This window comes from Budorcas taxicolor, chromosome 10 (genome assembly GCF_023091745.1).
Source record: "Budorcas taxicolor isolate Tak-1 chromosome 10, Takin1.1, whole genome shotgun sequence".
NCBI lineage: Eukaryota > Metazoa > Chordata > Mammalia > Artiodactyla > Bovidae > Budorcas > Budorcas taxicolor.
Window position 1 is genome coordinate 9,664,937 of NC_068919.1, and position 14,616 is coordinate 9,679,552.

At 39.5% G+C, this 14,616-nt stretch overlaps 1 protein-coding gene across 1 annotated transcript in view; it reads left to right on the forward strand.

Moving 5' to 3' along the window:
- Nucleotides 1-14,616, forward strand: part of SCAMP1 (secretory carrier membrane protein 1) — a 148,483-nt gene that overhangs the window by 24,074 nt on the left and 109,793 nt on the right. The window lies entirely within an intron of this gene.

Here is a 14,616-nt window from a genome sequence, read left to right on the forward strand (position 1 = left end):
AGACCACCAGGAAAGCCCTGCATGTGGATCTGTAGCTGGTTGGCGACGTTTCTTCCAAGAAATGTTACAACTGATTATCTTTTTAAAAACAACTTTAAGATATAATTAATGTACTATGAAGAAGTGAAGTGAAGTCATTCAGTTGTGTCCAACTCTTTGCAACTCTGTGGACTGCAGCCCACCAGGCTCCCCCATCCATGGGATTCTCCAGGCAAGAACACTGGAGTGGGTTGCCATTTCCTTCTCCAGGGGATCTTCCTGACCCAGGGATTGAACCCAGGTCTCCCACATTGCAGGCAGACGCTTTAACCTCTGAGCCACCAGGGAAGCTGTATCATACTGTTAAGCAATTTAATGGGTACAATTTAGTGATTTTTAGTGTATTCACAGTTGTGTGTCATCACTATCAATTTTAGAACGTTTTCATCACTCTGAAAAGAAATCTCATGACCTTTCATAGTCATTACCCATTTCCCTCCCAACTTCTCCAGCACTAGGCAGCCACTAATATTCTCTCTGGACATTTCATATAAATGGAATTGTAAAAAATGTAGTCTTTTATGACTGACAGTATCATGTGTTTAAGTTTCATTCGTATTATAGCACATATCAGAAATTCATTTCTTTTTATTGTCAAATTATAATTCCATTGCATGGATATGCTACATTTTGTTTGTACATTCATCAGTTGATATAAGTTTGGCTTGTTTCCACTTTTGGCTGGTAGGAATCATGCTGCTGTGAATATTTGTACAAGTTTTTATGTGGATGTATGGATATGTGTTCCAAAGAATAGCAAGGAGAGATAAGAAAGCCTTCCTAAGTCAACAGTGCAAAGAAATAGAGGAAAACAATGGAATGGGAAAGACTAGAGATCTCTTCAAGAAAATTAGAGATACAAAGGAAACATTTCATGCAGAGATGGGCACAATAAAGGACAGAAATGGTATTGACCTAACAGAAGCAGAGATGTTAAGAAGAGATGACAAGAATACAAATACACAGAAGAACTATACAAAAGAGATCTTCGTGACTCAGATAACCACAATGGTGTGATCACTCACCTATAGCCAGACATCTTGGAGTGTGAAGTCTAAGTGGCCCTTAGGAAGCATCACTATGAACAAAGCTAGTGGAAGTGATGGAATTCCAGTTGAGCTATTTAAAATCCTCAAAGATGATGCTCTGAAAGTGCTGCACTCAATATGCCAGCAAATTTGGAAAACTCAGCAGTAGCCACAGGACTGAAAAAGGTCAGTTTTCATTCCAATCCCAGAGAAAGGTAGTGTCAAAGAATGTTCAGACTACTGCACAATTGCACTCATTTCACACACTAGCAAAGTAATGCTCAAAATTCTCCAAGCTAGGCTTCAGTAGTACGTGAACTGAGAAACTTGCAGACATTCAAGCTGGATTTAGAAAAGACAGAGGAACTAGAGATCAAATTGCCGACATACATCGGATCATAGAAGAAGTAAGAGAATTCCAGAAAAACATCTACTTCTGCTTCATTGGCTTCTACATTGCTTCATCTACATCTGCTTTCTTTGACTGTGTGGATTACAACAAACTGTGGAAAATTCTTCAAGAGATGGGAATACCAGACCACCTTACCTGTCTCCTGAGAAATCTGTATACAAGACAAGAAACAACAGTTAGGACTGGACATGGAACAACAGACTGGTTCCAAATCGGGTAAGGAGTATGGCAAGGCTATGTATTGTCACCCTGCTTATTTAACTTACATGCAAAGTACATCATGCAAAATGCCGGGCTGGATGAAGCACAAGCTGGAATCAAGATTGCCGGAAGAAATATCAGTAACCTCAGATATTGCAGATAACACTAATCTTATGGCAGAAAGCAAAGAGGAACTAAAGAGCCTCTTGATGAAAGTGAAAGAGGAGAGTGAAAAAGTTGGCTTAAAACTCAGCATTCAGAAAACTAAGATCACAGCATCCAGTCCCATCACTTCATGGCAAATAGATGGGGAAACAATGAAAACAGTGATAGACTTTGTTTTCTCATGCTCCAAAATCACTTCAGATGGTTGACTGTAGCCGTGAAATTAAAAGACAACTGTTCCTTGGAAGAAAAGCTATGATCAACCTAGAGAGCATATTAAAAGCAGTGACATTACTTTGCCAACAAAGGTGCATCTAGTCAAAGCTATGGTTTTTCTAGTAGTCATGTATGGATGTTGGACTATAAAGAAAGCTGTGCTGTGTTCAGTCGCTGAGTCGTGTTGGACTCTTTGCGAGTCTGACACACATGGACTGTAGGCCACCAGACTCCTCTGTCCATCAGGGTTCTCTGGGCAAGACTATTGGAGTGGGTTGCCATGCCTTCCTCCAGGGGATCCTCCCAACTCAAGGACTGAACCCAGGTCTTCCGTACTGCAGACTGATTCTTTACCATCTGAGACACCAGGGACCTCGGTGCCAAAGAACTGATACATTTGAACTGTGGTGTTGGAGAAGACTCTTGAGAGTCCCTTGGACTTTGAGATCAAACCAGTCCATCCTAAAGGAAATCAGTCCTAAATATTCATTGGAAGGGCTGATGCTGAAGCTGAAGCTCCAATACTTTGGCCACTTGATGTGAAGAACTGTCTCATTTGAAGAGACCCTGATGCTGGGAAAGATTGAAGGCAGGAAAAGAGAGGGATGACAGAGGACGAGGTGGTCGGATGGCATCACCACCTTGATGGACATGAGTGTGAGCAAGCTCCGGGAGTAGGTGATGGACAGGGAGGCCTGGCATGCTGCTGTCTGTGGGGTGCGAAGAGTTGGACGTGACTCAGGGACTAAACTGAACTGATGGATATGTACCTAGGAGTCAAATTACCTGGTCATTTGCTAATTGCCAAGCTATTTTACTAAATGGCTGTACCATTTTACACTCTTACTGTGGAGTATGAGGATTCTAGTTTCTTTTTTTTTTTCCCTTTAGCTTCCTTTTTAAAAACATCCTTGCCAATGCTTTCTTTTTTATTGTAGTCATTCTAGTAGTGTGAAGTGGTATCTCATTAGGATTTGCATTTCCCTAATAGTAATGTTGAGTGACTTTTCCTGTACTTAGTGGCCATTTGTATAGTTTCTTTAGAAAAATGTCTGTTTGGATCCTTTGCCCATTTAAAAATTGTCTTTTTGAGAGAAAGTTTTTTAATATATTCTAGATACAAATTACTTCTCAAATACATAATATGTGAAAATTTTGTTCCATTTTGTAGTTCCTTTTTAAACTTTCTTGGTTTACTTTTCAGCAGGAAAGTTTTAAATCTTGATAAAGCTCAATTGTATATTTTTTTGTTGTTGCTTGTGGTTTTGGTGTTATATCAGAAACCATTGTCTAATCCAAGGTCATGAAGATTCTCTTCTGTGTTTTCTTCTAAGAGTTTTATAATTTTAGTGCATGTATTTAGGCTTTGGTTCATTTTAAGTTAATTTTTGTATATAGTTAAAGGTATCAGTTACTTGAAGTTACTTAACTTTTTTAACTCTTAGGGATTTATTATAGATGTAGAATACTTTGATATGCTCTAAGCGTTCGGTGCTTTACTGTGGTCTAAAAAGTCATTTGTTTAGGTTTCTTGCCACTGCTCTATCTTTAGACATACTGTCTTCTTTTGACTAGCTTTCATATAGTTCATGTAGCTCAAATATGATGCCACATAATAAATACGGAATTTTGAGTTTGAGGACCCTTTACTTGAGAGATATCGCATAGCATTTGTCAATAAAGCATCTAATTCTTTTGCCAGTGGATTATTTTCTATGATTTTGGTTAGATGGTTCATGTGACTGAGTGGATCCAATGGCATAATTTTAAAAACAAGCCAAACATATTCTCAGTCTTTTTTTTTTAACACCAAAAATTTTGTTTCAGGGAAGTCAACAGTATTGTGCTGGTTTCAGGTGAACAGAGAAGGGACTCAGACATACGTATACATTATTCTCAGTCTTTAACAACCATTATATTTATTTATGTTTTTCTGTTTTTTTAATTTTTATTTTTTTAAATTCTCATTTTTAAACTTTTTTTTTTAATTGTTTCCTTTCTCTTTTCTTTTTTTTTTAAATTTTATTTTTTTACTTTACAATATTGTATTGGTTTTGCCATACATTGACATGAATCCACCACAGGTGTACATGAGTTCCCAACCCTGAACCCCCCTCCCACCTCCCTCCCCATATCATCTCTCTGGGTCATCCCAGTGCACCAGCCCCAAGCATCCTGTATCCTGTATCGAACCTAGACTAGCAATTTGTTTCTTACATGATAGTATACATGTTTCAATGCCATTCTCCCAAATCATCCCACTCTCTCCCTCTCCCACAGAGTCCAAAATTCTGTTCTATACATCTGTGTCTCTTTTGCTGTCTCGCATATAGGTTTATCATTACCGTCTCTCTAAATTCCATATATATGTGTTAATATACTGTATTGGTGTTTTTCTTTCTGGCTTACTTCACTCTGTGTAATCGGCTCCATTGTAAGACCAGAAGCTATAGAACTCCTAGAGGAGAACATAGGCAAAACACTCTCCGACATACATCACAGCAGGATCATCTATGATCCACCTCCCAGAATACTGGAAATAAAAGCAAAAATAAACAAATGGGACCTAATTAAAATTAAAAGCTTCTGCACAACAAAGGAAACTATAAGCAAGGTGAAAAGACAGCCTTTGGAATGGGAGAAAATAATAGCAAATGAAGCAACTAACAAACAACTAATCTCAAAAATATACAAGCAACTCCTGCAGCTCAATTCTGGAAAAATAAATGACTCAATCAAAAAGTCGGCTAAAGAACTAAATAGACATTTCCCCAAAGAAGACATACGGATGGCTAACAAACACATGAAAAGATGCTCAACATCACTCATTATCAGAGAAATGCAAATCAAGGCCACAGTGAGGTACCATTTCACACCAGTCTGAATGGCTGCAATCCAAAAGTCTACAAGCAATAAATGCTGGAGAGGGTGTGGAGAAGAGGGAACCCTCTTACACTGTTGGTGGGAATGCAAACTAGTACAGCCACTATGGAGAACAGTGTGGAGATTCCTTAAAAAACTGGAAATAGAACTGCCTTATGACCCAGCAATCCCACTGCTGGGCATACATACCAAGGAAACCAGAATTGAAAGAGACACGTGTACTCCAACCATTATATTTAAATTGTAGCATTTGCCAGTTTGATCAGGTCTTTATAGTTACCTAAAGTTTTTATGTAATTGCTGTGACTGTATTAGAGAATAAAGTGTTCCAAATTCAGTTGTTTTCAAGAGATTTTTACATTGAAGATGGAATAAGAGTGGATTATTTAGCCAAAAATATATGGAGTGCTGAAAGTGAATCAGGCACTGCAATAGATCCTGTGCTAGTTATCAGGAATACAAAGATGGAGAAATCACTCATGTTAAGGAGCCACACTTGAGTTGGGAGACATCATGTGCAATTAAATGCTTTGAAGGAAAAAGAGGGATTGGTCAGTATTGTAGCCTCTGTTCCCCTAAGTGCAGAGTCTGAGGCATAAGGCTTAGATGTTACTCCCTCATCTTATAGATGGGAAAATTCAGACACAGAGATGAGTGCAATTGTGTGGTAGTCTGAGCATTCTTTGGCATTGCTTTTCCAATCTTGGGATTGGAATGAAAACTGACCTTTTTCAGTCCTGTGGCCACTGCTGAGTTTTCCATATTTGCTGGCACATTGAGTGCAGCACTTTCACAGCATCATCTTTCAGGATTTGAAATAGCTCAGCTGGAATTCCGTCACCTCTGCTAGCTTTGTTCGTAGTGATGCTTCCTAAGGCCCACTTGACTTCACATTCCAGGATCTGGCTCTAGGTGAGTGATCATACCATTGTGGTTATCTGGGTCATGAAGATCTTTTTTGTACAGTTCTTCTGTGTATTCTTGCCACCTCTTCTTAATATCTTCTGCTTTTGTTAGGTCCATACCATTTCTGTCTTTTATTGTGCCCATCTTTCTATCTCTGATTCTCTTGAAGAGATCTCTAGTCTTTCCCATTCTATTGTTTCAGGTTTAGTTAGGAATTAAAGAACTTGATGAACACTGTTCCCCTAATGGCTTTAAGAAGGATAATGTGAGAAGTTTTCTGTTAGTTCCTGCTCAGAATGTTGTTGACAGTATAAAATAGAACAAAGAAAGAACACATCTCTTAATTTCATTTTGACTTTGGACTTCCCAGGTAGTGCTAGCAGTAGAGAACCTGCCTGCCAGTGCAGGAGTCGGAAGAGACGTGGGTTCAATCCCTGGGTTGGGAAGATCTCTTGAAGAAGGGCATGGCAACCTACTCCAGTGTTCTTGCCTGGAGAATCCCATGGACAGAGGAACCTGATGGGCTACAGTAAATGGGGTCACAAATTGACTTAGCATGCACATGTGGATTGAGAAATAGTTCTGGATTAAGAGATAATTTCTTGCATTCTAGATTATTTAAGTCCCTTTTTGTTCAGTTGCTCAGTCATGTCTGACTCTTTGTGACCCCATAGACTGCAGTAGGTCAGGGTCCCTGTCCTTCACTATCTCCCAGAGTCTGCTCAGACTCATGTCCATTGAGTCGATGATGCCATTCAACCATTTCATTGTTTCCATACATCATTAATTATCCAGATGAAAATTTCACTAAATTATATTATTTGGGAGATAGTGAAGTTCAGGGAAGCCTGTCATGCTGCAGTCCATGGAGCTGCAAAGAGGACCATGACTGAGCGACTACACAACGAACAGTATATTCAGAAATAGTGTTTCCAAAGCATTCTTCCTTTAGCATACAGAGGGGCTAGAAAATGAAATGATATTTTTGGCACTTAATGCTAGGGTTAACATGGACAAAAAGTGCAGTTTAAGGTTTGGGTTTTTAACTTTTAATTTGCATTTATGAGGTATATTTGCTTGGATGTGTTTGCTTCAATTGTTTCTAATTTATTGAGGAGTGACTTGGTCTATAAAAATAAGTTTTGAATCTCAAGTTTAAGATTTTCATGACTGACAGTGAAAATGAATATTAACTTTTCACTATCATGATTTATTGAATAATTCCCAGTGATTATTAAGCACTCGTTATAAAAATTTTGCTAAATGTTGTTTAAGAGTTTTGCTGAGATTTTTAATGACTTCTCTCGTAGTACCGATAATTCTTCCTCCTCGCTCTCAGTGTCTTTTAAATTCGTATGATTCTAGTAGCTCTGAGAGGTATAGAGTAGGAAAAAAAAATTTTTACTCTCTGAAGGTAGCACCTCTTACAGCTCTTAGCTTGGGCATTTCTTATTTAATCAAGTTGCCTCATCCAGTGTGTAATATTGATTGGATTAGGCAGAGTTTTGTGGAGCAATGCAGTATTTAATTCAGCCCTTCTCTTTTGAGGACATATTTGAAACACCAATTTGTATCCTTTATTAGTTTTTCTTCTAAAAACTTGGTCTTTGGAGTGAGATTTGAAATTGAATCCTTGACCTCGTCACTTGTTAGCCATATGATTTTGGGCAAATTGCTTAAATATCTCTGAGCTAGTATTCTCAGCAGTGCAAGAAAGGATATAGAGTGAAAGTCATAGGGTTGTGTTCTGAGGATTACATGAGATAATTAAAGAGTCTAGTACTGTGCTAAACTCGATGAATTTTTTTCTCTCTCCTTTGGTCTGTCTTTGCTTTAGCCTTCTTCAGTTTCCCATAGATTTCCTTGATAGAATTGTAAATATTAATTTTTTCAAAATTATTAAAATCATTAAAAGCATATTGGAAGTCTGCTACTGTGTTGTATAAAAACATTGGCTTGAGAAACTTCTGATTAGGTCTCTTACCATTTTTTATAATTTTGAAAAACTTCAAGGAAATTTAGTTTTAAATCTGAGTTTATTGCTTTCCTTTTTGTGACATAATTGAATTTTCCCAAATGAATGAAAGTGAAATTTTAGCCATTCTTGAATAAATTATAATGACTAGATCAGCACCATTCAGTTGGAATATTATTTGTGCCACATGTGTAATTTAAAATTTTGTAGAAGGTATATGAGAAGAAATCAGGTGAAATTAATTTTAATAATACATTTTATTTAACTTCATATGTACAAAATCTCTTTCAACATATAATCGACCTAACAATTGTTAATGATATTTTACATTGTTTTGTGCTTCAAAATCAGAAATATCATGTGTTTTATACTTTGAGCACATTTCAGTTTGGACTAGATACATTTCAAGAGCTACGTGTGGCTAGTGGCCACTACATTATATGACATTGGTGTAGATAAGTAAAATGTAATATTAGAACAATAGTGGGCTTTAGCTGTGTGTGATAGAAGAATGGCAATAGTTATCGCTGGTTTAAAGCTTCTCTTCATGCTGTAGCAGTCACTTATGTGGATGATGAAAATTTACCCATATTTGCAATCTCTATCCCATAAATGATTTCACTATTCATTTTTCATTCCCAAAGACTTGTAAGTTTTCATAGGTCTAAAATATGCTCTTAGATGATTGAGAGAGTAAACCAAATTTAGTATACATTTGTTCTCTTCACATTCATCAAATCTGTAGGTGTGACATGAGCAAGTTTGTATTTTGAGAAGCTCCTCTTGGTTCACTGTGACTAATAGACTGGGGAAGGTGTCACAAGGCAGAGAGATAGTGGGAAGGCTATTGCAGTTTACACTGAAAAATACAGCCCCCGATGGGAGGGTGTGTGGGTGGGAGATGAGAAGTGCATAGAAAGAAGGGGGCTTCATAGTTGTAGCTTGAGGGTGATTGAAGGAATGGTTTTGTTTTTCTGTGCTTGTGTGCATTTTAAAGATGATTGAGACTTAAAAGTGTAGATGTGAGGTGTCCTGTTGAGAAGAAGAAGATGAACATATAAGAGAAAAGGATAACTGATAGGGTAATCCAGAGAAAAGACAGGAAGAGATGAAACTTGTATATAAAGAGATTTTTTTTTTTTTTTTTGCATAGGTTTTGTCAAGTTGCCTTAAACTTTACAACTGTGGGACATATCTGTCACTAAGAAAAGAAAAGGATAAATTAAAGACTAGAGTTGTATTCTCCTCCATCTCCTTAGAAGGGAGAGAAAAGGTGAAAGTAGAATTAAATTAAGAAGTGATAGAGAGCTGACTTGTGGTTGCCAAGGGGGTGGGGGTTGGGAGAGGGATGGAGTGGGAGGTTGGGGTTAGCGGATGTAAGCTGTTATATTTGTTGTTCAGTTGGTAAGTTGTGTCTAACTCTATGACTCTGGATTGCAGCACAGCCAGGCTCCCCTGTCCTTCAGTATCTGCCAGAGTTTGCTCAAATTCATGTCTGTTGAGCCAGTAATGCTATCTAACCATCTCATCCTCTGCCACCCTCTTCTCTTTTGCCTCCGGTCTTTTCCAGCATTGGGGTCTTTTCTATTAAGTATGGAATGGATAAACAACAAGGTTCTACTGTATAGTACTGGAAACTAAATCCTATGCTAAACCATAGTGGAAAAGAATATACATATGTGTGTGTAACTAGATCACTTTGCTCTACAGAAGTTGACACAACATTGTAAATCAACTTCAATTTAAAAAAAGTGATTTAGCAGCAGTTTGGATCAGTAAGTATGTCTGAGACCAGAATGTATACTTGGCATCAGTAAATGGTAATACTTATTAAAATCTTTCTCACGCAGAAGATTTTATTTAAATATAAAATCTTAATGAAAGTAAACTGTTCTTATGTAAAGTTTTAATAGAACATAAAATGGCCAAGAGCATTGGTTCCGCCTGTGCTGGTTTTAAGGCATGGAGACGTGCTCAGGTTACCTCAGGTGATGGAGGATTTTTCTTTGGATTCTGGGGAGGGAAGGAAGCCCAACACAGTGAGTGTCTGCTGTTGGGATGAGACAGTTTCTGGGAGCTCACGTGGTGTTTCCTCAGTCCCTGCCCTTGACCTCCCTCCTGCCAACCCGTGGAAACCCTTTTCACACGAAATCAGTAATTAAAAGACATAGAAGAATTGAGCTTCACTGACTTGAGTGAAGGATAGGGGGCTGACCTCTCCAGACTTTTTTGCCTCTTCTGCCCCTCTGACGTATCTTCCTTTTCTCTTCTTCCTGTGGTCTTCCTGGGGGTCTGTAGGAATGTGTGAAGACTTCTCTAACACCAGTCGTTCCCCATCAGCCAGAAGAAGAGCAGCTCTGTGGGCCACGTTTTTGCTTGAGTGGCTCCTTGGCAACTCTGGTAAATGCCATTCCCCTTAGCCTTTTCTGGCCACCTTCTTATGACTTCACTTCTGTCTGTCTCTGTACTGTGACTAGTGGCAGCTTCTGCTGCTAACTACAGTACTGTCTTTATGTCTCATTCAAGTGCCTCAACAAACAAGCCCTCACTGAATTGATCAGTTAGTATTCAGGCAGAACCACTTGTGTAGGGGTCTGCCGGGCTCCCTCATGTCCGGTTCTAAAAATGGCTGCCGTTGGCACAGAGGCCAATTCTTCACCCTTTGGCATGCCGCTAAGCTACTGGGGCACATGGCACAGTGACTGGGTGGAGGACTCCGGTCACTGCTTTCCTCAGAAGGTGGCTGTGGACGGTTTTTGGCCTATTCATTACATAGGATGCTCTATACTTTCTTGATACCACAGTTAATAGAAGATGGACCGCTTTTTTGTTTGAGTCTTCTTTTCTTGTTGGTAATAATGATAACAGCCTAAGCTGTCACTCAAGTGTTGTCCGTGTGCAGGAACTGTATCAGTCATTTTACATGCAGTAGTTCATGAACTATGTGATACATCTTACTGATGAAAAAACTGAGTCACGTAGAAATACGAAATGCCTTGTTTAGTGTTTACCTCTTTTCACTAGTAGGGTGGGGAGGCTTAAATACAGGCAGTTAGCTTTCCAAACAATGAAGACTTAAAGTCTAGCATAACATTTCAGAGCTTCAACTGACCAGGGTGATCATATATCATATTTCTCCTATTTTACTTATGAGACGAGAGTTTAGGTGACTTGCTTAAGGTTGCAGAGGCTAGTCATTTCCAGTGAACTGAGTTTCCAATTCCTAGACGAGTCCTCTTTCTGCTTTTGAACAAGTACCTAAGATACAGAAACTTTTGAATGTTAATCAGGAAACCCAAACTTATTAAGTGTCAGCAGATATAGTAAGTACATACATAATGTATGTTATACACAATCATCCATGGAGTCTTTTGTGTTTTTAGACTATTATTTAGCTTGAGGATGATATATATACTGAGAAGACACTGAGGTTGATTATTCACAAGAAATGTTTATTGAAGAAACTATTCCCATTATTTTTGGCCACACCATGTGGCATGTGGGATCTTACTTCCACAACCAGGGGTAACTGGTACCCCCTGTGGTGAAAGTGTGGAGTCTTACCACCAGGGAGGTCCCAAAGAAACTGTTACTGAATTAATGTCCCTATGTCTAGCTGAAGGTGAAAGTAATTTCTTGCCAGGTTTTAATCTTCCTGTGAAGTTATATGTGGCAGTGATTGAGAAGGTCCAACATGAAGCATGATGGAAGGAATCAGTTGAAATTCAGTGAAGGTGCACTCCCCCAGTCAGTTCAGTCACTCAGTTGTGTCCGACTCTTTACGACCCCATGGACTGCAACCCGCCAGGCATCCCTGTCCATTAGCAACTCCCAGAGCCTACTCAAACTCATCTCCATCATGTCAGTGATGCCATCCAACCATCTCATCCTCTGTCGTCCCCTTCTCCCGCCTTCAGTCTTTGCCAGCATCAGAGTCTTTTCCAATGAGTTGATTCTTCACATCAGGTGGCCAGTGTATTGGAGTTTCAGCTTCATTATCAGTCCTTCCAATGAACACCCGGGACTGATCTCCTTTAGGACTGACTGGTTAGATCTTGCAGTCCAAGGGACTCTCAAGAGTCTTCTCCAGCACCACAGTTCAAAAGCATCAGTTCTTTGGTGCTCAGATTTCTTTATACTCCAACTCTCACATCCATACATGACTACTGGAAAAACCATAGCCTTGAATAGACAGACCTTTGTTAGCAAAGTAATGTCTCTGCTTTTTAATATTGAGGAACATGGTGTCTAGATTGGTCATAACTTGCCTTCCAAGGAGTAAGTGTCTTTTAATTTCATGGCTGCAGTCACCATCTGCAGTGATTTTGGAGGCCCCCCCACCCCCCCGCAAATAAAGTCAGCCACTGTTTCCACTGTTTCCCCATCTATTTGCCATGAAGTGATGGGACCAGATGCCATGATCTTAGTTTTCTGAATGTTGAGCTTTAAGCCAGCTTTTTCACTCTCCTCTTTCACTTTCAAGAGGCTCTCTAGTTCTTCCTCACTTTCTGCCATAAGGGTGGTGTCATCTGCATATCTGAGGTTATTGATATTTCTCCTGGCAGTCTTGCTTCCAGCTTGTGCTTCTTCCAGCCCAGCGTTTCTCATGATGTACTTTGCATAGAAGTTAAATAAGCAGGGTGACTACAGCCTTGACGTACTCCTTTTCCTATTTGGAACCAGTCTGTTGTTCCATGTCTAGTTCTAACTGTTGCTTCCTGATCTGCATACAGGTTTCTCAAGAGGCAGGTCAGGTGGTCTGGTATTCCCATCTCTTTCAGAATTCTCCAGTTTATTGTGATCCACACAGTCAAAGGCATGGGCATAGTCAATAAAGCAGAAATAGATGTTTCTCTGGAATTCTCTTGCTTTTTCGATGATCCAGCGGATGTTGACAATTTGATCTCTGGTTCCTCTGCCTTTTCTAAAACCAGCTTGAACATCTGGAAGTTCATGGCTCACGTATTGCTGAAGCCTGGCTTGGAGAATTTTGAGCATTACTTTACTAGTGTGTGAGATAAGTGCAATTGTGCGGTAGCTTGAGCGTTCTTTGGCATTGCCTTTCTTTGGGATTGGAATGAAAACTGACCTTTTCCAGTCCTGTGGCCACTGCTGAGTTTTCCAAATTTGCTGACATATGGAGTGCAGGACTTTCACAGCATCATAAACACCTATTTACCAATTTCTTGTATTCAAAGATGTCACAGTCTAATTTGGGGAAAAAAGACTTGCAAGAAGCTCATCATGGTTCAGTGAAATCAATGCTAATGGAGGTAAATACCAAGTTCTGTGGAAACACTGAGATTGCGACGGAGTGACTGGGTTATCAGGCAGGTATCAGGAAGATTACTGGTTAGCATATGAGGTAGTCTTCGGGTTGAGTGTTTAAGGAAGAGGAGATTGCCAGGCTCACTGTGCCTGGAAGAGTACTACTGCCTGAGGACGTAGTGCCGAGGAAGCACATGGTGTCTGAGGACTCAGGTCACCTGGTTTTGTGGTGGATGGTGGTGGGCTGGGCATCATGACTGCAGCTGGACCATTCAGATTTGCTAGGTCTCCACTCTTTGACCCTGAACCCACTTCCAAATTTTAAGCACAGCAATGTCAACTTGATCAAAAATTTTATCAAAATACTCGTTTCTTTTTTTCTTAATTTTCCCCCTGAAGCACACATCCACTCTTGATAATCTTTCTAGTCATTTTTTAATAAACTTGGGAGGGAAACCCTGAGAAGTAGAGTGATTTCATTCCCTCCTTCCCATTTTATTGTTGAGCAAACCTAAAGCCTTTTTCATTTGTGCTGGACTTTTAATTTATCTTTACCACTTGCTTATTGCCAAGTGTGAGGCTTTTTATACAGTAGCTTGTTTTGTTTGGTTAAGGGAGAAGGATTGGCAAGGTGAGGATGGTTATAAGAGTTGATAAAGCTGGAAGGTAGGCAAGGACTAGTTCAGATAGTCAGAAGCCTTGTGTCTCATTTTGAGGAAGCTGTATTTTATAGTTGAGAGTCTCTAAAAATCTGAAATGGATAAGGGGCAGAGCGGAGGGATTGGAGGAGGGGGAGGAGAAGATCAGCTTTACATTTTTGAAAGGTAATTTTGGCATTGTTGAGGACGATGGATTAGAGAAGGAACAGTGTAGGCAAGGGAGCAGTGGGGACCACGAGCAGCATCACCTGGGAATTTGTTAGAGCTGCAGATTCTCAGGTCCCACCCCAGACATACTGAGTCAGAAACTCTGGGAGTAGGGTGCAGCAGTGTGTGTTTCATTTGATTCTGATGAATGCAAAAGCTTGTGACTAACATGCTGCAAAGGCTGATGAGGCTGAACATTATGGTTTGCACTTGCCTTTCATATTAATTTTGTAGTCAGTTTTGTTGAGATGTTCATTATATTAGTGTCTTACATTTCACAGTCAAGAGAAATAGAACAACTAGGATTTTGTGATTCAGTTATTTATATGAAAGCCTAGTATTAAGATTTGAAAAGCTGGGATAGTGTGGTGGTAACACTTGGAAAAGGGAGACAGTCCAGGATCATGTGGCACAGTATAAACTACAGTCGTAGAGAAGCACTTTGTAGAATAAAATGAGTAAGAGAGGCTTAATCTTGAACACTCTAGGTGGTGCCTGTATGTGACACTGATTTGTACTGTGGTACCTAAATCTGCAGTAGGGAAAACTGAAGATATTCTTTTCAAGAAAAAGGGGACGTGAACTCTTTGTGGAGCCCAAAGGAAGGGATGGATTTACTCAAGATTTGCTAAGGTGCAATTGGTTCCACACAACTGT